Raw genomic sequence first — 26,493 nt, 5'->3', positions numbered from 1 at the left:
GCCATGCACACAACATGTCATTAAAGACATTACGCCTGAATTCACTTTCAGGAGCTTTAAGAAGAAATATCCTAGACATGTCATAAAAGAAACACAATATGCACCGAGCCTTCACAGACGAAGCGGAGCTCATGGAATGTTGTGTTGCAAAAGAATAAATAAGAGCAACAACCCCATGCACGTCAAAAAACCAACTATTTAAAGCGAGTCCAGTTGAAAGTGAATGACGAGGAAATGTTGCAGCAGTGCGTTTCCAAGGCTTGATGGTGGTTATCTGTAAGCCCATGGGTGTTACTTTTACGACAACCACATTAACCGCTTCACAGTGATGTTGACCATGCATGTACTTTCATCGATAACCACGCAATACACGCTGCACTGGTATAGGGGCAGCGAAAGCATTACACGAAGCAAAATTCGCGAATACTCAACGGAATGCTTATACCGCGCATAGGTGGGTATCATACGTGGGAACAAATTTCTCCCGCCATAACCTGTGCAGCCACGCAACCCGTCGCTTGTCGTCGTTTTTTCCCGCTCGAAAAAGCAAAGAGCGCTTCTCCCGATTCTCGCCGGTTGCTGCATTCAAAACGGCAGCAACCTGGTATTCTTGGATGTGTTGATATTCAAGACGATAACGTAAGGTTCTCGTACGCTTTTCTCCAGCTATAAAAACAACCACTCTGCAAAGCCCGTGCGTCCGCTGCCAAGAAAAAAAAGCAGGGCGCGGAACGTGATCATTTATGGCGCTAAATGACCACGGACCGCAAAAAACGAATCGCGAGCGGGCGTGCGCGGCGGCCGAGAGAAAAAGGGCGCGCTACTTTTCCCGTTCGAGTGACTTTAGAATAACGGGTGTGCGAATATTCGTAAATTTCGACGAACGAATAAAATAGCTTTCTATTCGATTTGGTACTCCAGTCAAATAGTACTTAGCAGAAATACCGAATGTTTTTCGAATGTTTTTGAATTTTAAACAACGACGAAAAAAACCTCAATTTAACGAAACACTGGAACAGAGAAGGGTAACGCTGTTTGTATTATTCAGCGAATCACAAAGATGCATGCAGCCCGAAGGTTTACCTGACTATCTGCGCTATATTGATCACATGATGAAGGCGTTTTTGCTTAGAACTCCAATGTCACCAAGCGACAAAGTCAATAATCTACTATCTCAATCATAGGACATTTCTGATGATGTTGACTATTGAATGTTGTTTAAAGTTTTTATGTTTTCATTGAAAATCTGCTGAAAATGTACCACTTTGAATACTATTGCCCCTCGTGTATTTCTAACTGCACTTACAAAATATTTTCAAGGCTCTGGTTGCTGGTGCATACGAGCTTGTCTCACTTAACGAAACTGTTGCATTTTTTTACCGGTTAAAAGTAATATCAATGTTCGTTTGAGTAAAGCGAGTGCATATCTGTTGCAAATAAAATTTTGGGCTGTTTGGAAAATAGCTACATTACCATTCTAGGGATGCTTTGAAAATGGTTGCCTTACTTTTCAAAATATACTCAAATAGTATTTCATTCGGTGTCATTGCTATTCGATTCGTATTCAAGTCGGTTCTAACATTCTCTATTCGCACGCCCCTACTTTAGATGCATTGAACTTCCCGCAACGTTCTCCGAAAGCTTTCTGCAACTGACACGGTTTTGCGATGTCTCCAGGATTGGATCAACTGTAAGCTTTCCACACTTCACCTTGGTTTGCATTCCTCCGGGAACGGCACAGCTTTGACCAAGCAGTGACATCACTGTGACGTTACTGTCATCACGTGATGATGACTCACTCGTGTTGACGCCGCCCACGGGGAACACCGACTCGGGACGCCATTTTATTTATGCGTTCGATGGTGCATCTGAGGCTTTTTTATTGTGATTGGTACAAAGATTACATAGGGAGAATATACAGAAGGAGGTCCCGAAGTCAAAGACTGCAATGGGACCTCCTCTTCAAAATAAATAAGAAACTCAAGTTTCAGCATAACAAAACATATGAATTATAAAAGGTGTAAATAGAAATGATCGGCATTGAAATAGAACAAAACTAAATCGTACTAGAAAAAAAGGAACATACAAAGTAACAAGAACGAGGTTATCCAATCAGAATACACAATAAGTAAGAATATGAGCATACCTATACATCAGAGATTGAGAGAATATGAGGTTTTAATTGTTTTTTAAACTGATGAATTTTGAGTGCTTTATTTCGATGGGTATGGTGTTGCAAACAGTGATGGATCAAAACAGGACGCTCTGCTTACCATAATTGGTATGCACTTTGGGTAAAACAAAGTTATTATTGCGTGCAAACCTTGTATTATTATTATTTGTTAGATAAGATCGGGGTAAAACGCCATCGTAAAGTGTGAGGTTGATTTCTTGGAACAATAATTTTGTAAGGTTATATATAATGAGTTTCGAAACTGAAAGAATATAGTTAGATTGTGAAAGATAGGCGGCTCTCTGGTTAAGTGCGCTAAACGTAATTATTCTAATAGCTGGATTTTGTAGCACTTGTAATGAATGTAGATGAGTCATGTAAGTATTTCCCCAGCTTGTAATGCAGTAGTTAATGTGTGAATGGACAAATGAAAAATACAACGACAGTAAAATGTCACACTTAAATATATATTGCGAATTTAGAAGAACTCGAATCCCGTAGGCGATCTTTTGTTTTACTTTGGCAATGTGATTAATAAACTTAAGATGTCTGTCTAGTTCTAGGCCTAGTTAATTACAAGATCTTGCTGAGATAGGAGTGGCTCCGAGAAAAATAGGAGGAATAGAGGGAAGTGTCCCGTGGCTAGAGGTGAATAAGACAAATTTTGTTTTCGATGCAGTTATGTGTAATTGGTTAGTTTTGCACCATTCTAGCAAATTGTGCATGTGTTTGTTAATGTTGGATGTGAGAGTAGTGAGACATTTGTCTGAGTTGATGACAGTGGTGTCGTCTGCATAAAGTATACATTTAGAAAAGGAGAGACAGTTCGGCAAATTATTCACATATAATAAGAACAAGAGGGGACCTAATATGGAGCCGTGGGGAACTCCAATATTGGTGAACACGGTTTTGGAATTAACACCTGAAATAGTTATTACCTGCATTCGGTCTTTTAAGTAGTTCTGCAGCAGAAGTAGGGCTGGTCCGGTAATTCCTAATGATTCAAGCTTATGGGACAATATTTTGTGATTTATTTTCTCGAAAACCTTAGTAAAGTCCCTAAATACAGAAGGAGCCTAATGACCCTCATCAATTGCAAGTCTTAGTTCATCTGTTAGTGCAATAAGAGCAAGTTCTGTCGAATACCCTGGGCGAAAGCCGTATTGTATTGGCGAGAGAATATTAAATTTCATAAAATAATTCGTCAAGCGCTTTTCAATAAGCTTTTCAATTACTTTGCTGAAGAATGGTAATACACAGATGGGGCGGTAATTGGAAATTAAACAGCGGTCCCCCTTCTTAAAAACTGGTGTGATCCTGCCTTGTTTGAGTTCATTAGAAAAACAGCCAGATTTGAACATGAGGTTTATTATGTGCGCAAGACTATCAGTTATGAAGGGTGCTACTAATTTTACGTGGGAGGGGTGTAATTTATTAGGGCCAGCACCGGTTATCTTCACGTTGTTTATAACATTTAGAACTTCTTGAGAGGTAGTTGGAAATAAAAATAAAGACTGGGGAAGACGGTGTGATATGGGATTCTCATGAGCTGTCGTTTATTGTTCCTCGCCGAAGAAGAAGTCGGCGAACGCATTAGCTATTTCTTTGGCAGTTTTAAGCATTATTCCCTGATGAACAATTTCGGATATTATTTCATGATTATGTCTCCTATTCAGGAAAGAGTTCACAACTTCCCATTTCTTTCTTATGTTTTGACCGCATTCCAAAATTTTCTTTTCATACCATTTTTTCTTTGCCTGTTTTAGGTTTGCAGAAAGGTTATTTGAGAACTTTTTGTACCGTATCTTTTTTTTTTGCGCATTAGGGCTAGTAGTTTATCCGTTAACCACGGATTACGAGGGGATGCGAATTTCTTTTTGCATTTGACTTGATGTGAATGACGATCGAAACAGGATTTAAGCATAGAGACCAGGAGCGAGTATGCCTTTTCAGAATCATTCATACACAAGATGGAAGACCAGTCAAGATTTGACATGGCTTCAACAAATGATTGTTTATCTAGTGTGGATTTCAAGTACCTGATTTTTTCGGCGATCTGGGTATAGAGAAAGTTGAGAAATATGGGACAGTGATCAATAATGTCGGTCATTAGAAGGCCTGCATCAGGTGGAAATGCCAAATTGGAAAGGGCGTGATCAATTAGCGTACCTATGGAGTCATTAGGAGGCGGGGTCGGTGTTTTAATTAGGCATCCATAACCGAAGCTGTTGAAGCAGTTAGTATAATGTAGATGATTAGATGGCGATGTGTCAGCGATGTTTATATTGATGTCTCCGATAATTATTACATTTTTATTTTCATTTGCTAAGGTTCCCATGACATTAAAGAGAGCCAGGGGCGTAGCCAAGGGGGGGGGGTTGGGGGGGTTCAAACCCCCCGAAATTTTTCAGTTTTGCTTGCGTACATAGGCATGCACACATACAAACGCACGCACGAACATACATCAAATATGGTTGAACCCCCCCCCCCGAAAAAAATTGCTGGCTACGCCCCTGAAGAGAGCGGAGCAGAAATCTGTTTCCGACGAACAAGGCGAGCGATATATGCAACCAATTATCAGGTTTTTGTTGTCAATGTTAAGGAAGTCGTTCTTCAGTTCAATCCAGACATCATCGCAATAAATTACACTAAGCGCAGATCACTTCTCCTCTCATACGTAATATCGGAGTGGATGTACAGTGCTGCTCCGCCATGACTACTTGATGGACAATTATTATATTCAGCAACAAAATTAGGAAAAAGCAAGAGAGGTGTTTATCGTCATCATTCAACCAAGTTTTCGAAATTCCGATAACCGAAAATGGAAAGGATAATGCAGTTAAAAGTTAGAAAAGTCATTGAAGTGTTTGCGCAGGCTGCGCGCATTCACATGCAAAATGGATCGTTGATTATTTGACAAAAGATCCTTTAGCTGGTTGTCTGAGAAATATGACGAAATTGTGATATTTCGCTAGTGTTACACCGTGAGCAAGCTTAGATTCAGACTAAGTTATCACTGAAAGGTCAGATTCATTTGCGATGCGGAAGACTCGGCTATCAGTTGTTTTCTGAGCCTTGATTTGGGAATTATCTGTCCACAAAAATTTCCAGTTGTTTGATTTCTTGAGGCGCAAAGCTTTCGAAAAGAGAGCTTTGTTTTCGAGTGTCAAATGATCGTTAACGTAGACAGGGTTCTCTTTTGTAGTTGCCAACCCAATGTGACCCAAGCAAAGCCTTGCCTTCCTTGCCTTTGTCACAAATTCAGCTTTCTTCGCTCTTGAGCAGAAGCGAGCTACAATATTTTTGTGTTTAGTTTTGGTAGCAACCAGGTGAACAACGTCGAGGTCGGTGGCAGTTAGAGGGCAATCAATTTTGTTGCAAATAGTCTGTATGACTGTCACGCAGTCTTCTCCTTGTGTGCAAGGAATGCCTTTAATCTCAACGTTGTTGATTCTTGAATATTGCTCGAGCTCGGAAACTTTCTTTGCGAGATTATGGTTGCTCGTTAGTAAGGCTTTATTTTCAGCCTTCAAGTCCCAATTTTCGGCACTGAGCTTTTCGACGAGCTTGTTCAAGAATTCCACGCTACTTTCCAAGCCATCAATTTTTTTCTTCAGTTCTACGATGTCTACACCTGAATTGCTGGCTCTTAGCAGGAATTTCCCGAATATATCGTCCGCCAGAGCTTCGTTCACATTAGCAAGCTTCGATTCAATTTCCTCAATTTTCTTTGCGAAATCCGAATTTGTAGGCATTGTTAATCAATCACACTCTAGAGGCTCAGTGAAACAACGCAAGATTCGCAGATCAAAATAACACAGCACCAACATCAGTATCTGGTAGTAGCTACATCAATAGTGGAATTGATACAAGAAGCATATGACAACTAACCTGCAGATGCAAACAGCGTTGGTCAGTATGTGTTCCTATATTGCCGGAACCACTGCCGGAATTGGGGTTTGACGTCTCAAAACAGTGATAATATTTTTAGGGACGCCGTAGTGGAGGGCTTGGGTAACTTCGATCACCTCGGGATCCTCGCCGTGCATCGAAATCAGAATGAACGGGTCTCAAGCATTTTCACCTGCCCTGAAAATGCGGCCGCCGCAGCCGGGATTCAATCCTGTGACCTTCGGGTCAGCAGTCGAGCACCATTACGACTAGACCACTGGGGCGAGTCTAGAATATTCTGTGTTCCGAAGGGACGTAAGACGCTGTTTTATTGAATCCAGCGGTTTTACTTGAGAAAAGTAAAAAAAAAACGACGACAAAGCGGGAATTTCTGAAGTGGAAATTTTACGTGAAGACATCAAACCATTTCCTAGTTTTGTTGCTTGTGAGCGCCTGCATGTGCCAGAGCATAGCGCTCTAGCTAATCACTAGCACCATCACCGGCGCCGTTACTACAGCACAACTTATGGTGAAGAGGAGGGTAAGGGAGGTGAGGATGAAGACGTGGAAAAGGTGGAGGGCCACACTACCGGCTCCGCTGTTTCCTCATTCTAGGCAACGCAACAACGTAGCTGCCCCCCTCTTTTTTCCTTCTGACTTTTCTTTTTTTTATTTGCACAGAGAAAGGCACGCTGTAGACCGTATAATAGGCACCAACGCGTTGGTCACAGGCTAGCGCCTTCGATGTCATGAAAAAAAAATAGAGGACGCGATGCACAGTGGAAGCATGCTGGTTACTCTATCATGGTAAAGGGCTCTGATCGCTCTTAGAGTAACGGGTTACATCTTAACAGCTTAGAGTAATGGCTTACAGTAATTACATCAGCCATGAGGCTGATGCGTCCAATGTTACACTACACCATCTTCGACGTGTTTGTATCAGCGACAATGAGGGACCGGAAATACCGACCGTGATCGGAAATCAGTTTTTTAAATGGGTCATTTCCCTCATTTACTCTTGCTTATTGCACTTTTGCCTTTAAGTTCATGGTTTTACTGGAAACTGCCAGGTGACCGGCGTTAATATGGATATCCCAATGAGATAGATCCATTTGAACTGGTGGTCTCAGTTGCGCGCAATACAAATTATTTCCACGTTATCGTATGCGGAGAACCAAACGTTTCGGAACCCGTATGTTGCTTTGTTTTTCTATGTTCGATGTATACTCATGAACAATCGCTCACACTCGCTTATAAACTTCAAAGTGTGCCTGCTTCCACCCATCGGCGCCATCGTTGTTAAGAGGGCGGGAAAGCGCGAAATCAACGCCGAAAAACTAGCAAATGCAAAAAGTCCCTCACTGGATAAGCTTTCTCGCAATGCAATAAATATTGAACATAAAACGGAAAGCAATAGCTATTAGGTTTTGCTTTATGCTGCGTAATCTAGAAAGAATTACCTTCGAGGAATACATGGAGCCTCGCAGTGAAAAAGTGTACGCTTCGGCTCGGCAGGGCAACTTTCTATGGCTGTGCTGCCACAGAAAGTTGTTGCCAGATATAAAACGAATTTAGTGTATTGTCAGCACCCAACGTGCACAACAGAAGGGCACGTCCGAATAACAGCCAACTAAGACAGCGCCTGTATTTGACGGTCTTGTGCGCTAGATGCTGAAATGGAATATACGGACATTGCTACGCTTACGCTATTTCATTTAAAACACCACGGACTGTATTGCTTGTCTAGGAAAGCAGATAGCACGGTTGTCATTAAGCTTTTCCATATTTATTTCTTTAGGAATGTGGTGATCGAGTTACAATACTGCGCGCTCAGCTGTGGGAGAGCAGTTAGCTGTCGCGTATAGACGGTTTCAAGCAGGAGCACGTGGTGTACCCCAAGAAACTTCCGGTCACCTCATTTATCATTCTGCAACACCGAAGCGTAAAGCGTTTTTTTAAGATTTGTCAGAGTAAGGGAATACTCTTTTTCCAGTTTCACATAAAAGAAAGGCGCTTATAATTCAAGAGTAACTCTTTTGGTGTTGTGTTTAGCTTAGAAGACTATTTAATTCAAATATTTTGCTAGACACAGGGAGAAAAGTGTTGAAACTCTACGGGCTACTGGCCAAGGCTTTTGTTCCCCGCCAATCTTGCTAGCCTACGCCAGCGCAGGAAACCGGAAGCGGTCCAGGGCCTGTGTTAGTAAACAGTGAAACCCTCTGGGACATCACCGAACACACATGCTTAATGTCCATAGGCACCCTGCAATGCATTTTCCGAGATACGATGGTAGCGCCAGAAAACACAGCCTAGCGAGTGGACGCAGCAAAATCGAGTGTCTATCCTCCGCATCCTCCATGTTCAGAAACGCTCCTTGACTTGAACGTGACTTGCCACCGCCTCAATGCAGTGCGTTTGAAACGCGTTTGTAGCGTTTGTGCTGCCTTGGCACAGCCTGAAAGAGCGCGTTCTAAACGCGCTTGTGCTGCATTGAAGGCGGTGGCAACAACCCTGAGGTGATTACGAACGAACGTAGGAAGCATTCGTTGAAAGAGGCGCCCAAAAGGGAGACACTTGAGCGCGTCGATGTGTCCAGCGAGCGTTTCATTTTCTTGGTATCCCTGGCGGCTGGTGCCCTCAACACTTAGGCGTTCCATAAGAGCTCCATCGCGCCCTCTGGTCAGTGACGGGTGCCTATTGAGCCAAATAAAGTGCAGCGACAACTGTCTGGTCTTCAGCTTTAGCAGTAACTGTGGCGCAAGTTTCTCACGTAATTTTTTTTCTGAACTTACACGTTTAATATGAAAGTATGAAAGCTATGGGAAGCAGCGCAGCTGTTTTCTGTTAGAAACAGAAAACCTTAAGTAAAATTCTAGAATATTACGGGCAGGCGCAGTCACAATAATGGGAGTACCACCACAAACGCTGTCCGCTTGCGTCCGTGAGCTGTTCCTTACTCAGGGTAGTAGGCGGAACGAAACGGCAGGTGGCGTTCAGGTGCTGAACAGCAAGGACCCACTCGCCTTGTGCTCTTTCTGTGAGCCTTAGCGGACACATTACAACCATAATGCGGGGTCATTCCAAGTTAAAGGCCAGAAGGAAGGTTTTAGAAAAAAATGAAATCCGTAGCTCTTGCCTTATCGGCAAAATGGGATCAAGCGAAGCTTGGCGAATGCAGTATACGTGCCTAACATACTGCTCTTCTTCCTTTCTTTCTTTCTTTCTTTCTTTCTTTCTTTCTTTCTTTCTTTCTTTCTTTCTTTCTTTCTTTCTTTCTTTCTTTCTTTCTTTCTTTTTATTTCTTTCTTTCTTTCTTTCTCATTGTGCAATGCTTCCCTCCTAACCGCCACGGTGGTCTACTGTTTACGGTGCACGAATGCTGATCCAAAGGTCGTGTGATCGAATCCCGGCTGCGCAGCCGCATTTTCGATGGAGGCGCAAATGCTTGAGGCCCATGTACGTACTTACATTTAGGTGCACGTTATAGAAAGCCATGTGGGCGAAATTTCCGGAGCCTCGCACTACGGCGTCTCTCATAATCACATCGTGGTTTTCGGAAGTTAAGCGCCAACAATTATTATTCAAAAAACAGCAGGAAGGGGAAGGTGGAAGCTTCCGATGAAAAAAATCTGTAAACGGTGGGTGGGTGCTCGAGCGTTGAGCAACAGGGGGCTTGAGCACCCACCCCTGTTTACGGATTTTTTTCATAACAATAATTATTATTCGACGTCGCGGCCGTCCCCGGAACGCTGTTTTCGGACTGAATCAGCATGGCGTCTTTCATGTTATTTACAGCGTTCGTCGGCCTCTAGAACGACCCAACGAACGGACCATCACGCCATCAAGGAAACTCGGGTAAGGACAGATAGGCAAGTAACTTTAACGAAGTCCGGAGGTAGTTGCCGGGGAGGAACCGGTTGGGCCTCTAGCTCGCCGCTGGCTGCACCCTCTCCGCTCTTTCACGGGCCCTCTGTACAGCCGTTGACTGGATCTTGAGTGCGGTACTTGAGATGACCTCTTCCCAGTCCTGTTCGCTCGCTTGTGACGCATCTTGTAAGGCAATACACTGCCAGAGCATATGTGCTAGAGTGCTAAACGCCTCCCCGTAATCCGCGCACTGTGGATGAATATCTCCGTTAATCCCGCATAGGAAACCTCGCAAGGGATATGACCTCCTCTGAAGCCTCCTCAGCGTGATCGCTAGAGATCAACATAGCCTTGGGTGTGGAGGCGGGAAGTGCCTGCGTTCCTCTCTATAGTGGGAGACAATCTTGTGAAAGGTTAATGAGCAGTATTGTGCCCGAACTCCTCCGAGTCCAATGAAGCCTGGAATTCTTTTTCTTTAACACGAAAGTGTTTTATGCACCGGTCCACCAAGACTTCAGTGACGCATTTCCGTCACGGAAATGACGTCGAAAATTTTACACAATCAAATGGCAATGAAAAAATGTTCCCTCAACGGGCCTCGAACACAAGACCGCTCGGTCCGCAACAAGAGATGCCGGGCACTCTATCCACTGCGCCTCGGTCACAGACTCTAGAGGCTTTAGAAAGACGCGTTTTATATCTACCAATCTCCCTCTCGGCGGGGTGGTGTTGCCCTCTCGGAGCGGTAAAGTAATGTAATTCGTCATTACTGTGGCCTCCGCGATTAGCACCTGCAACGCGTTACACGTCCGTCCAATTCGGCGCGTTTTCAATAGAAGTTCCATTTTGTGAATGCCTTAACACACCTCGAGGTGGCGATCTTAGCCAAAGCATCGTAAAAGCGTCGGCGTCGCTTATAGCATCACACTAACCTAAACCAAAAATAGCTCTGCGACGCGCGCTTGCCTCAAACGGCTGCAACACCGCGTTCCCCGCTCACGTGCCCACCCCGAGAAAAATCGCGGCCGGGGGGTGGCACGACACACATTGCGTTTCCCTCTAGTCCGGCCGCGGTTTCAATCATATTTTAACATGCCGCGCGATGGCGACCAAGTTCCGCGTCAAATATGCGACGCTGTTCTGGTTATTACACCTCGTTCTCTCATTACGCTTTCGCCGTTAACTACTACAGCTACAACAAAGGTTTGTTTAATCATTTAACATGGACGTTAGTCGTCGGGATGGATATGTACCACGAATCATCAAAGTGGGTGTATCCACGTTAAACGGTGCTATAGCTGCCGGACATCGATATATATTGTGCAAGCTCTCTCATATTAATGTACAGTAAAACATTCACTTACTTCTGGAAGGGCACGCTTTACTTTCGTGTTATTCTGATTCCCATGACGGAGGGATGAACCACCTTTTTTCGAAGTCGGAATATTCTTGAAATGTGCAATTGCTGATATCAATATTACGCGTTTTCCAACAGATCGCGTGTAGTACGCCAACACGAAATACTTCACTGAAGCGCCCATAGGAAGTGTAGTGCTTCCCAGTTGTTTTTTGCATCTGCTTACGCTTCAGTTCAGCTCGCCGTCAACAAGCATATGCGCGTAGCATAGATGTGATGGCACTCGCTTGCGAACCGGGGGAAGCGGAGTTCGAAACCTGGCCCCGGAAATAAAATTTATTACCGCGAAAGTGTTTTATGCCGGGGTCCACCAAGATTTCAGTGACGTATTTCCGTCACTAAAATGGGCGTCATGGTCCGCGACGACTTATGCCTGGCACGTTATCCACTGAGCTACGGTATCACCCTCTGGAGGCTTTACGAACAGACCTATTATATTGAGCACTTTCCTCTCACTGTGCTCTTGGTTGGATGGGTGGCGTCGCCCTCTAGGAGCGGTAAAGTTAAGTAATGTATCATGATTATGGCCTCCGCGATTAGTTCCTGCAATGCGTTGTTCCTACGCGTCCGTCGCATTCGGCGCGTTTCCCATTGGATAAGTGCAATTTTGTCAACGCCTTAACACACCGCGGGGTGATGACCTTAAGCCCAAGCGTTGACCTATCTCATAGCTTTCATCCAAACCAAAAAAACGCCAGGCCTGCGCTGAAATCGCAGCACAGTCACAGCGAAAGCTGGAAGAGCGGCTTTTCTAGAGCCCGTTAAGCTCTACAGGGGGCTACAATACAAGTACACTAGAAAGGTACCCACTACGCCATAAATCACAATTTTTGTGAAGTTGGGAAGCACCTACTAAGCCATTATTCGTCATTCTGCGGAGTAGCGAGGCTCCAGCTACACGTCTGTAAGGCATTATGTGCACTTTGTTGACGCGACGACTGATGACGATGAAGAATTATGGCTCAGCCCTTTGTATTGGGTTGGAATCTTTAAACGGCCTACCAGTTATGTAATTTGCATTGGGTGACGCCCGGTCGCTATTTCCCTCTCCCGTCATGCTGTATAACATACGTTGACGTGGGAGAGAGACGGGGGGGGGGCGAAGAACTTTACTGAGACCCCGAGGAAATGGATCATGCGCTTATGGGCTTCCTTGGCAACCAATACAAGTGCACTTGCGAGGAACCCACTACGCTATAAATCATTGTAATTTTTGAGAATTAGGGCAGAAGGCACTGTGCCATTTTTCGTCATTCTACGGAGAGCGTTGGTACCTGCTAAACGCATGTAAGGCATTATGCGCACATTGTTGATTCTGTGCCTGATGACGATGAAGAATTATGGCAGAGCGGTTTGTAATGGGTAGGAAGCATTCAACAACCTACTCGTTGCGCAATTCGCATTGTGTGACGCCTGGTTACAGAATTCGCGTTGTGCGACGCTTTATGCTTATTTTACTCTTCTACCATGCTATATTGCATATGCTAATGTGGTTCCTTCCCGACATGAAGCCTGTATAGGACCTTTTTGCAAAGCAGTTTCAAGCACCGGCATGACTCAGAGGTTGAATACTGGGCTCCCACGCAGAGGGCCCAGGTTCGAACCTCGTTCCATCCTGGAATTTTTTTTTACAGGGAAAGCCGTTATGAGATCATTTCACCGGCCGCTTTTGGCCCCGTAGGTGTCCGCCGCCGCCGCCGCTGCCGCCGCCGCCGCCGGTGTCCGTAACCAGTATCGCTCGAAATAAAAAAAAGACGAAATAAGAAAAAAATGGCTCGGTTAAATCATAGTACTGGAAGAACGATGAAAAGATACTCCGAAAAGCTTCTGAAATTTGTATGACATGGAATGTGAAGTTCTATTCACATTCGTCAATGGCATTTAAAACAAATGCCAAATGCAAAATAATGATGTGGTCCATATCCGTTGTAGAGGGGCTCACTACAGAGCTGCTCGATCTCGAAAGAGACAGACGGAGTCTGAATTCTGAGCAACGAACGCGCCAAGATATTTCGATAAACGAGATCACGCAATTTCTAAGGCAATTTAAGATCGACACTCCTAAAGGGTGTCATATAACAAAGACAAGAGGCATTATATCGCTATTCTGAGATTTCTATGAATCTTTGTATAGTGATGACTCCTGGTGACTTCCTGATGACTCATATGTCGACCTCAATGCCAGTTTTGCTCCTCATTTAACGATTTGAAGGAAGACTGATGCGCGTTCTCATTAGAATTAAGAAAATCCAGTTCACTGCAGTTGTCAAAAACAGCTTGCAATGTTAGAGGTCGACCTTCCAAATGCCTTTGATCGTGTAAGCTGTTCATTGTTGTTTTCTCTTCCTAATATGCAGCCGCTGGCTCTATTGTGCTTAAAGGTTTAAGACTTTGTTAGAATCATCGTTCTACTTATATGGGAAAAGTGCAACACCTACAGGTGGCGCAACAATGCACTGCGCCGACGCACCTTCCTCACCACGAGCACCTTGGTGTCCACCCGCGTGCTATACGAATTCTCGTCTCTTCGTAGGCTACGTCCGCGTTGCGTGAAAGTGCGCGAGCGCGTTGACGACTGGTGTAGAATAAAGCGCGTCGGCGTTAAGAACGTAAACAGTGCAGGATATTTTTCAGCTTCAAAGAGAGAAAAGGGACACATTATATGGAAACAGTCATGTTTTCGACGTGACAGAAGAAAGCACCGGACGGGCGAAAAAAAAATGCCTCCACCTCTCTGAAAGGAATCGTGAGGAAATGCGAATGCATTTCTTGCGCCGAGAGTACACGGCGTAGTAATTTTAATGGCGTAAAGCTGGACACATCGACGCGCTCAAGTGTCTACCTTTTGGGCGCCTCTTTCAACGAACGCTTCCTACGTGCGTTCGGAATACCCTCAGGGATGTTGCCACCGCCTTCAATGCAGCACAAACGCGTTTAGAACGCGCTGCTTCCAGGCTGTGCCAAGGCACCACAAACGCGACATAAGCGTTTCAAACGCACTGCATTGAGGCGGTGGCGCAGGGAGGAGAGAGAGCCAACGGCGAGAAAAGGAGCGGCGAAGCACTGCACCTACCCCCTCCTACACGCGGGAGCTCCGCCGAGCTCCCGCGATGCGAGCGCCCTCACACGCCAGAGCGCGCTCTTCCTCTCCATTCACACTCCGCTACTACGCCCGCACCACCTTCTCCGGTTGCTATGAGCGAGGATAAGCGCACGCACCCGCAGCTGTCGCTATGGGAGAGGGAGTGAGAGCGGAGAGGCGCGCGTACAATGCCGGACGCCTGACATAGCCCGATTAAGAAATGCATTCGCATTTAAAAGTATTCTGAAGCGGCGATGCGTGCAACAGGCTAACGTAAAGCTGGAATCATACGCCGTCACCATCGAGGGTGGTGTGCATGATTTCTCATCATTTTAGATTCCTATTATTAAGTAAACGATTACATTTACGTCAAACGTACTGTAGCGTGAAGGTGTCTTGAGGACAACCTATTGCGATCGGCGTAAGTAATACGTACGATCACTCCTGAATTGCAGTTAACGATGCAGTAACATTTACGCGATGCTTTCTACGCTGCAGTTCCGTTTGTGGACGTTGCTCGGGCAGCATGAGTGCTTGGGTAATTCTGTTAGGTGCCTTCTTTGAGAGCGATGTATTAGCTGTTACGTAGGATGAAACCAAAGTGGCGCGGCATATCGCTTCCATGCGGAGTGCTGTCAAGGGAAAGTACAGTTGGAGTAAATGTTCAAATTCGTGCGATCCCCGATGCATTGTGCCACGCATCTGGCGCTTCTTCCTTACTGGGGTGCTATGCAGGATGGCCCGAGCTTCTCGGGCACGCGAGTTTGCTCCGAGCCCACCCTACGGCGGTCATGACAGGAAGACAGTGCGGAGCGCGCGAAAGACGCGTTGATAAAAACGGCTAAAAGAACGAGAATGGCGCCACAAACGCATGCGCCGCATTTGCGGCGATTTACAAAGGAATACCGCGTGCCAACGCATCAGCGCCGCCACTCAGTCAACATTTTGACATTGCAGCGACGTCAGCGTGATTGTCGCGCTGTCTTTTTGCCAACTGATGATCGCGCCTCCCACGGGCGTGTTCGTGGGCGTTTGTCCTCTTTCGGAAAATTCTTTCGTTCCACCTGCAGCGTGGAAATCTCCACTCTCGAAGGCAACAAGGGCGACCACGCAGCACTCTGATGCAGCTCGTTTCGCTTCTCTGGAATATTACAGATAAATAAATGGACAGGTTACTGCTATATTTACATTACACCTATGAACATTTTTTTGTGTTAGCGAATCGGTAGAAAGAGTGTCTCCGCAAACAAGTAATAGTAACATTTCTCGCCGCAAATCCCACCAGGGGCCCTTGCTTCATAGCTGTGAGTGCTACGTCGTGAGAGCGGTGAAATTGAATGCGAGGCACCGTAGCCACGTAATGATATAACGTTTAGTTCTTCGCGCGTCAATCAAACTGATTGACGCGCGAACTCGGGCACAAACTCGTTGTTTCTGAAAAGGCCCCAGTTCAACTCGTGACTGTCATAGTGCCGGTGTGCCTGTCAAGTGTTTCATTCGGTGGACGCTACTCAGCAGCTTCTTTGCTTATAAAATAATTTGTTAAGCTTGCAGTGCTTGTACACGGCTTGGGCCATCGGTGGAGTTTGTGGTCACTCAGCGTCTTCCACCATTTTACGTTGCTCGTCTACTCAGTCTGCTTGGTTTGCTTCGGTGTAAGCACCGTGTCAGTTCGGTCTCAATATTGGTGTTATTGATTAGGTAGGCCTTAACTAACATGATATTGCATAGTACATGATATTGAATAGTAGGGTTTATTTACCACATTAATTAAGTACATAGGTAATTAACATAATAATAATAAGCACGATCCCAATTAACACGTCTTCGGTGAGTAAGGTCTTGATTATCTTTGTTTTCATTACACCCTCCTAATTATCGTCGTGTTTAATTAGCATTAATTGATAATGTTTAAATACCGCGCCATTATTACTCTGGTTTAATTCGCAAGGTCCTGAATAGTACAGAGGTAATTAGCGTAATCATAATGAGCACGATCCTAATTAGTACGCTCATAATTAGCGTCGTGTTAATTAACAATAGCTAATATTGTCATAATTACCACGGCATTGATTACACAGGTTTAATCTGCAAGGTCCTGAATAGGTACAGAGGTAATTAGCATAATCGTAATTAGAACGATCCTAATTAACACGATCTCGGCGAGTAAGGTCTTGATTATCTTGGTTTTAATTACACGATCCTAATTAGCGTCATGTTATTTATCATGATCTCAATTACCTTGTTCTTTGCTTTACAGGACTTCATTAGCATGATCATAGTAAGACGTGGCTTAGTTAGCTCGATCTTAGCAGGATTTGCCCTAATCAGCTTCGTCATAGCACGTCCTGACTTAGCTAGGTATACCGCCCAGCCAATTATCTAATCAGCCGGGCGCACGTGCTCTGGGACCTAGCAGACGATGAAGAAGAGAACGACGAGGGCGCGCGCCGGCCGAGCGACGCGCTAGGATGTACTGGCCGACCATGGTGATTATACACGTGGCCTCGGCGATTAGCTCTAGCCGCGGTGTTGTAAGGCGCTCGGTCGGAACTAATCTCCGAGGTCACGGTGCCGCTTACTCTAAGGGATACTTGCTGCAGACATAAAACGCTTGAAAATGAATTCAAACGGCCCGCGCACACATAAAAAATATAGTTAGTAGAGCTTTCTGCCAATTTTCCTGCATGGGTGCACGTCTGCACTCAGTGGAACGACAAAGAAATGAAAGAAGGTGCCCTTAGTTTTACGACACCACCCAACCTTCTCGACCGCCCTTGACGTGACGCCGCGTTTCATCGTAACCAATGGAACGGAGCGCGCGCTGAGGGATGGATTTCACCTTATCGTACTATTAGCTCGTTCAAAAGGGGGTGTCGCCAGAGCTCGGAGAGATACTGAGTTTCGCCAAACTCGGGCCATCCTGCATAGCACCCCTGTTCCCATTTACAAACAGCTGTCTGCTGATACCCTGTCTGCTGATACGCGGGGCGTACGCGCAGCATTTTTCCCCGCAAATGAGCACGGCAGAATGATGCCCTCCTATATGTACTACCAATCAAATTGTACGTTAGCTACATATGGTATTTGTTCTCTGCATCACGATTACGAATTTACAGTTAGGCGATGACGTCCTGCCATTTGACAATGTGGGCATTGCCTTGACCTGCGAGATAACTGTTGGTGGCTGACGTAGGTAATTTTAAGTGCACGCGTGCTGTTATATACCTGTCTACTTTTAAGCATTGGTCACTATAGATTGTTAAGATAAAAAAAACGTGTGTTTTTTTCTTCAGTGGCACCGCCCGCAGGCCGGGTGTAACTTGCGCATTCTCCTATTCAGCTTGATGCAACTAGGCCGATCAGCAGAGCTGACTGCAGCTGTGGGATCCGTGAATGGCTTTTCGCCAACGAAATGTACACTGCACACTCGAGGCGACTTTGCCGGCTGCCACTCGGTTCCGTCTGGACTATAAACATATCGGTTAACATACGTGCAGTCTAAATTCGCAGCGAACTAGCTACAGCATGTACTTCATAAACATACCCGGGATCACTTCACACGGCGTACGCTGCGAATCCACCGTTCCCGCTGGTCTATGAAACATGGCCGCTTCGGAAAACGGAAGAACTATGATCCAGGGGTGGATTTCATTTAACTATTAGCACAGATGACGACGCAGAAATTCGTGCGGAACATTGCCAAGCTCGGCTAACGACGTGACACGGCTCTACACGTGGACCGACTGCTGGACGTAGCACGCCGGTCACTTTCCCTCACTCCCTGAAAACGGTGCCCCCGGTTCAACGCACGCTGCCTATATCACGTGCAATAAACAAATAAAACTTAGCGTCCTGCAAAAACTGTGATGTAACGCACATTTCCTTATTTTTTTTCATGGTCCTGAGTTTAAAAACGCCGCCAATCCAGCGTGTCATAGGATGACACGAGATGGCGTGCAACGTCTCTTTTTGATTTAGAGTTATTTCACGTGCTCATTTTTAGTAGCTGAGTTGTGCTTACCTGCACCTAACATCCATAGCCACGCGCCAAGGCCGCACTCCGTTTTGACAGGTGACATGCCCAGAGTGTCGCCGATTGACATCGCTGTCGTGTCGCCGACAAGCGACGAACTTGACTGGCGACGACCAGTGTCCATCCAGTTCTCTGCAGCCGCGGTGTAGTTAAATACAAACATAGGTCCGAGCATTAGCGACAATGAGGAACCGATGATACCGACCACGTAAGCAAAGCAATTTATCAAACGCGTCATTTTTCTCATGTACATTTGCTGATCGCACTTATGCCTTCAAGCTGCTGTTCTTGCTGAAAACTATCAGGTGGACGGCGTTAATGTGGCTATCGCGAAGAGAGAGATTCATTTCCACTGGTTGTCTCAATTGCGTACAGTACAAATCTTTTATGCGTTATCGTATGCGGAACACAACGTGTTTCGGAACGCATTGCCGTGTTTTTTTTCTCCTCAATAAATACTTATCAACTCGTGAACAGTCGCTCACACTCGCTTAGATGCTACGAAGTGTGCCTGTTTCGAAGCATCGGCCGCGTCGTTGTTAAGGGGCAGCAAAGCGCGAAGTCGACGCCGGAAAAAAAGAAACAGCCAAAAGACGAATAACCCTCACCGGATAAGCTTTCTCGCAATGCAAAAAATATTGAACATAGAAAGAACAAAATGTAGCTATTAGTTATTCATTTATGCTACGTAATCTTGAAAGAATTACTTTCGAGGGCTACATGCAGATGCGTAGTGAAAAAAGAGTGCGCTTCGGCTCGTTAGAGTTGGCTGTGCTGCCACAGAAAGTTGTTGCCAAGTATAAAAATCACAGCATATCCACGTGGTGAATGATGATGAGTGGGGCGAAGCTCCGGAGAGAATCATCGGTAAACCGTGAGTGTTCTGTGTAACGCCCCATCAATCATCATATGAAGAGTGAGAAACACTGTGTATATTACAAACATGAAACTTTTATTTTTCTTAATTAGATGATGCTTGGCTTGCGATGTTCTCTCATTATCACGGCTCTATAGTCCGTGAAGTGAAGGGACAGCGGTTCTTGTACGGGTTGCAACTGGAAATTAGAAAATACCAGGTCTATACACGTCCAACGGATGGTCTCGAACGGCGGGGTCTTAGCGCCGCAGCCGTGCAGCTTGTCGAGCAGCTTCGGCCTCACGGGCTCGAACGGCGGGGTCTTCTCGCCGCAGACGTGCAGCTTGTCGAGCAGCTTCGGCTTCGCGGGCTCGAACGGCGGAATCTGCTTCGCGGCGTCGACGTGCAGCTTCGGCCTCGCGGGCTCTCACCTCAGGGTTCTGTGTGCGAGCGCGCGCTGCCGCCGCCTTTCGTGCCGTCCGTTCTGCAGCCTTGTCTTCCACTGGCGACTCCGAGCTAGAGAGAAAGCGTGCCAAGAACGAGCCTCATGGCGCGTTACTTCTGAAATGTTGTCTTCGGGTGTCGTTGAAAACACGAGACGTAGTAAAGAACAAAGAACGCCACACAGGCGAACACGCACGAGAGTGTCACTCGTCAACGTCGTCTTCTTCTTCTGCTGCATACCAGAACGTGCGCTCCTCAGGAACTAGAGGTGGCTACTACAAACCTACAAATGGAGGATGGACAGACCCACGGCATAACGAGCTTCGCCCCTAAAATGTGACGTGACGGCGTGCGACGTAGACGTGCCGTCGTCACTTGTTTAAAGGGACACTAAAGAGCTAAACGATTTTTCTCGCATTAGTAAAGTAGTCATTCACGATACCTAAAACACCACGCTTGCTGGGAGAAGACGCTTAATAAGCGAGAAAGCGCGCAAAAATAAAATACAGGTGGCGACGCCACCTTGGAATTCCCGCACCATTTGCCGTGACGTCACAAATTTTTGACGGCGCCTGCTTGGGCCTACGTAGTTCCTAATCGGTTAAATCGAAGCACATTGTCCTCTGAGGGGGCCAGAGATTTTACATAACGAGTTTGTGGAAATTTCGTCGAGCCAGTGGCGCCAAAATACGTTAAATGTTCTTGTAAATCTTCTACGTCACGAATTACGAAGTTCGATGCGACATCCAAAAAAGACATGGCTGATCCCTCCGTCATAGGAATCGGTATAACACGAAAGTGAAACATGTCTTCACAGACGTAGTGCTTATTGTGTAGTGATATATGAGAGCTTGTACAATGTCTATTCGTGTTTGGCAGCTCGTCGTCAATTCCGGAGAGAAACGGCACGGTTCGCGTCCTTTCGCGTCCTTTCTGCAATGCGTATTGCAACAGGTTTGTTAGTCGGTGCTCTCGCAATTGAAGCAGTCGGCGGCGGAGAAATCCCGTGGGTGCATTTGGAAGCTGCGCTGCTCCGATGGGCCGACACACGCTAACACGAAGCGAAAGGCAAAGAAAGAACCTAACCAACGTAACTGTGTCAAGGGTGCCTCGGCGACGCCAGCGCGGCCAATGCACCGCGCTCGTATCGAGACACTGTAACCATGACCTCCGATATCGCGCGCAATCTCGGAGTAAGCGCTAGTAAGTGTCGATCGTGAAGCATTACTTCTTTTCACCTCTCACAGACGGCGGCACCGCGCCGCCTACCTAGACCGCCAACAGAGAGCACCGTGCGAAAGAGAATGTGTGAAAGATATAAGGCGCGTTCGCGCCTTGTCCAGCATCTGCCGAGTTAGCTTTGTCGGTAGGGCGTCGGTCGCTTGCCGTCGCGGCCGCAAGATCGTGGGTTCACTTCCCAGCGGGGGATCTTTTTCTTGGTTTTTTCTTTCTCGCCCGTTGGCGTCCATTTTATGAACGTCATATCCGTGACGGATGCACTTGGTAGGCCCCGCAATAAAACACTTTCGTGTTAAAATGAATCTTTGAACTTAGTTTTCTCTTTTAATAATAAACCTATGGTGGTGAAATAAACTACACAAAAGTTCTCCGAGCACCCATTTTCAATCTAAACCAATTCATTGTTTCGCTTTAGTGTCCCTTTAATGAGAAGACGAAGGCGTACGGCCGAAGAAGGAAGCGAGAGGCCGAAGCCGAGCAGCGGCCGTGGCATCCAGCCAGCCAAAAGCACTTGAACGTCCCAACTGCCTCGCACCACGAGCCACCGGCACTCGTCGTCTTTTTCTCCGGCCGGCTGGCTGCCACTGGCGCGGAAGTACATGGGCTCCTCCCTAAGCGCGTTGCGCGATAAGAAATATATGTACAACAAAGGTAGGAAGAACAAATAAACAATATGTACATGGGCCGCAGTTTCTAGATTCTCCACTAGGAAATCGGAGTCGTCAGGGTAGAAGGCGTAAGGAGTCCGGTTATTCCGGCGGGCCGCACTGGGAACCACGCAGTGGGCGAGGACCGCGATGATTGCGCGTCGCCATCAGCAGCGAATAAAGCAGAGAGGTGCGTTGAAGGTGCCGGTGATGGAAGTGGTGCAAACGCCCTGGTCGATCCAAAGCCAACCATATCGTGGAGCGCCTGTCAACAGCGCGATGTGTGTTCTGGACGCAACGCGAGTCGGGCGCTGTGCATAAATCTGGTGCAGTCTCCCCTGAAATAATGACAACACGACGGAGGTAATGAGAAATGACTGTCCACGACACCGGATGGTGCCTGAGTTGTGGATAGGCAAGATGGCGTGGGGTGTGGCTCCTCAGAGAGATCAGAGGAAATCCTCGCAGGCACATCTAGAAAACTCTGGCTGCCATTTAAGGCGTTGAAGGAGAGGTCGGGATTGGGTTGACAGTCTACAAGCGCTTGAGCGGCAGGCGCCAATGTGTTGGCGAATCCACCGGCGTGCAACGCGAAAGCGGGCTCTGTAACCGTGGTGTAAGCGGTGTCGCGTGCTTGCACCGATATTAGGACATGCGTCTGCTCTGCAGCCATATCAGCTGGCTCGTCTGTGATTGCCGAATTGCCCTGGGCAGTCAGTGGAGCAGCACAGGATTCTGCAGCAAATGCGACGGTGCACGGCGCAGTAGTCGACGTCGAATCCGTGATGGAGAGAGGTGGCAGTGGCTCTGGTGGCAGAACCGGCACATCAGAGGCAGGAGACGTGGACTCCAGGATTGTGGGTCTCACGGTCGATGGGTCGATTGGCGCGGGAGGGTGGTCTCCATCACCTGTGTAGCCGGTAGTCGGCAGGGCAACGGTCTGGACTGGCCATGGTGCGGAAGGCGTCCAGGTAGATGAAGGCGTGTCAGGTGGCGCAGGGTCGCTCTCGGGAAAAGGCTGATGTGTGATGCCGTCAAACTGGAGCACGGTGTGTCGCAGATCATCGTAAGCACGAGGGCTCCACGAGAAGTACGTGAGGTGGCGTTTGAGGTCACGCGGAAGATGATATACCTGGAACATGAATTCTTGGAGCCAGATGTTGTTGAGCTCCAAGGCCGCCTCGAATTCCTCGAACCACGATTGTAGACAGGAGGTGCGGAATGGTGGCAGAAACCATTCCGCGCCTCCGAATAGTCGCACCTCCAAATCGAATTGCGGCTGCCAGGCTTGAGTTGGCTGGAACATGGCTGCGGAGCTCAGTGGCAGCGGTGCCGCGCCGGTCGCTTATTCTTGCGTGCGAGATCACCAAATGTGCCGTGACGGCGTCCGACGTAGACGTGCCGTCGTCACTTGTTTAATGAGAAGACGAAGGCGTACAGCCGAGGAAGGAAGCGAGAGGCCGAAGCCGAGCAGCGACCGTGGCGTCCAGCAAGCCAAAAGCACTTGAACGTCCCAACAGCCTCGCGCCTGAGCCACCGGCGCTCGTCATCATTTTCTCCGGCCGGCTGGCTGCCACTTGCGCGGCGCTACAAAACAAATGGTAAACAATTTCATGAGTTTTCAGTATCCAATACGTCAAAGAAAAAGCAAGGACCGTGCGACAGCCGACAAAGACAGGGCCTGTCTTCGTCGGTTTTCACGCCATCCTCATCTTGTGCGCTAGATGCTGAAACAAAATATACCAACATTGCCAAGCTTACGTTAATTCATTTAAAACACTATGCACTCTATTGCGCGACGGCGGTAAGCCGCCCCACTTTTCTAAGGATTTGGATAGGACGCTTGTCATTAGGCGTGCTCCTATTTATTTCGTTAGGAAAATGGTGGTAGATTTAGAGCACTGCGTGCTCTACTGCGGGAAAGCTGTAAGCTGTCCCTTTTGCAGCTGGAGCTGTAGAACGAACTACGACGCAGCGTCAATGGAGCCAATTGAGTAGGAGCGAACACTATCTGCTCTTTAGTTTCAGCATCAACTTTGGCGCAAGTTTCTTACGTAATTTTTTTCTGAAGTTATGAGCTTCATATGAAAGTACCCTAAACTATGGCAAGCAACCAGCTGTTTTCCGTAAGAAACGCAAAACCTTAAATAAAATTGGAGTGTTACGGGCAGCACAAACGCCACCGCAAGCGCTATTACTGCCACGAGAAAAGCTGTCCGCTTGCGCCCGTGAGCTGTTGCTTAAGCAAAGCAGTTGGCATAAAGGAACGGCAGGAGGGGTTCAGGTCAGTGTTGTACGGAACGCCGTTCCAAGGAACGACGTTCCAGGAACTAGTTCCTTTTAGGGGCGAAGCTCCTTGTAGCACCTGGTCGGTCGTCGCTCCGTCCGGCGTTCCCCCGTCGACGCGTCTCCCGTATCATTCAATAGATGGCGCTGCTCCATCGATGCATGCAAACTGTAGTTGGGTGACGATATACTAAATGGCGTTGCCCCATAGAGATGTGTGCAATATGGTGGTTCGGTGAATGCACGCTAGATGGCGTTATAGGTGCCGCTGCTCTCAGATTGGCTGCTGCGCCCGTTATCTCTCATTCTACTTGATCGTCGGCGTACGTGGAGGAGTGCGCTTGCCGGATCGCGCTGCTTGGCGGACCATGGACGACGAGGAGCTCCGGGTGCGCAAGGCCGCTGCGTGTCGTGCTCGTCGGTAGGATCCCGAGGTGCGAGCTCAAGAGGCCGCCGGCTGGCGCCGCGCGCGCTTGTAGGCGGCTTCGCGGGCGCGCACCGCCTCGAGATCCGCGTGGCGCCGCGCCGCTTGGCGGCAGTCTCTCGATCCCGAGAGGCTCGCTTGCTTGGCGCTCGCTTGGCGGCAGCCAGGCGGATCAAGTGACGGTGCGCGCCAAGGACGCCGCTGCCACACGGGCTCAACGAGAAGCGGATCCCGAGGCCATGGTTGCTTCAGGATCTTCGCCCAAGCTCTTCATCACTCACCCGTGGATATGGTGTAATTTTTTTTGAGGAACCGTGGAACGCCACCATTCCGTTGACGATCGGTGGAACTGCAAGGATAACTCGTTACGTTTACGTAGGAACGGCAGACGGAACGGCGCTTCTTCTGTAAACCTTCTTCGGCATTGAACATGCGCACGCACGCAGCACGACATGCAGAACAGCGCCGACGGGCGACCGCGTGAGGCGCAAAAATCTACAGCTCGCCTTTCACTTTAAAAGAGCATCCGGCGGGGGCGCGGGAAAGATGTCTTCTGTCCCTTGTTGCGTGGATAACGGTGAAGAGGACCGAAACGCAGTGTACACGGGTGCCGCGGTGGCGCCTGTACGGTGCCTTCGATGGCATGCATCCCTTCGACATGCGAATTATCTCCGTGGCTCTCTGTCTATAATTTTTATTACAGTTCATTTAGACAGCCGCCGCACCGATGACGTCTGTGATGCAAGAAACGATACGCGTACATCCAGCGCTACATTCTTGTTGCGTCCGCTGAGCCTGCCCTGGCTAGGGAGCCTTCATGTGCGCGCCTCCGTGCCAGACGGAGGCACGGAGGCGCGCACATCAAGGCTCCCTAGCAATGGCAGAGTCGCAGCGAAAACACGGTGGTGCGGCGGGAGGTGGAAACGGACGCATTGCGAAGGCCGTAAGACGGAACGCTCGCGCACCTTTCCAGTCCGGCCGAGACATAGGGTAGGTTACGACCGGTACTGTCGACGGCCGTTGCGCTGTGCGGCTGGCATGCCTCCTTTTTTTAGACCGAAGATCCTCGGGCCCACACCCCGCCGTCGCCGTCGCAGCTCTCTTAAGCATCACTTAACTTGCAGTGGCCGGGGATTTAAGAGGAAATGTTTAGGCCTTGAGCGGTTTGGTTTGATTATCTTTTTCTGTATCCCCATTTTTATGTACAATGGAATAATACATTACTTTAACTGTCAATGGTTAGAGCGCGCTGCTTGGCAAGCAAGCGTTTTACCCGCGAAATGGCGTCTGCTACGCAGGAGCAAGGTAGATGGCGCCATCTTTCAAAAGGAATGCGAAGGAGAGGAGACCGAGGAGGAACGAGAGCGTAGGAGGAGAGTGTCGCTATTCATGAAGTGTAAGGGACATTGCCTTTCGCTGCCCAATTTTCATTCTACGGGTACAACGACAAATATTAAAAACATGTCGCTGATATATAAGGGAGATGTGCGTTTAAAATGCTTAGATGCGTTTTGAAAGCAACACTAAAATGAGAAGCGAATAACTGACCCGGTTGCCTTCAGACTTACATGGGTATATAGAAGGACCATGTCACCGATCCTTATTAGACATCATGCATGAATTCATCTATTCGTTTACGCGTAACGCGTCTCTTGTTATATCATGTAAATATGTTATGCCTAAGGGCAGTCTCTCGCATAAAAAATTTGGGGCACATAACATCTTATTTCAGGTAACAGCGTTAACCTTCATGTAGTTAGCGATCTTTAGGAAATTCGTTTGTACTAGTTTAAATTTCCTTGTAAAATCGATCAATCGAAATATATCGAAGTAAAACTGATCTTCTCGTTGTACCATTTTGCAGTGAACGCCATTCCAAAAACGACCTATCTATCACTGTTATGAAACGTCTTAATATTTGATGGAGGAAGTTTGCAAGAAGAAATACTTCGAATCATTGCTCAGTTCTCTAGCAAAGCGAATTACTTCATCTCTTAATATAACCCTACCCTACCAGCAGTTCAAGTGAGCGTGCAAATGTGCACTTAACGTAGCGCGTTCGTTTTTTCGATAGCGATGTAATATTCTGTATTGCAAAGGTACGTAGAAAGCAGTTTTATTGAAGCTAAAA

This window comes from Rhipicephalus sanguineus, chromosome 9, assembly GCF_013339695.2.
Source record: "Rhipicephalus sanguineus isolate Rsan-2018 chromosome 9, BIME_Rsan_1.4, whole genome shotgun sequence".
NCBI lineage: Eukaryota > Metazoa > Arthropoda > Arachnida > Ixodida > Ixodidae > Rhipicephalus > Rhipicephalus sanguineus.
Note: the sequence above shows the minus strand (reverse complement) of the source record.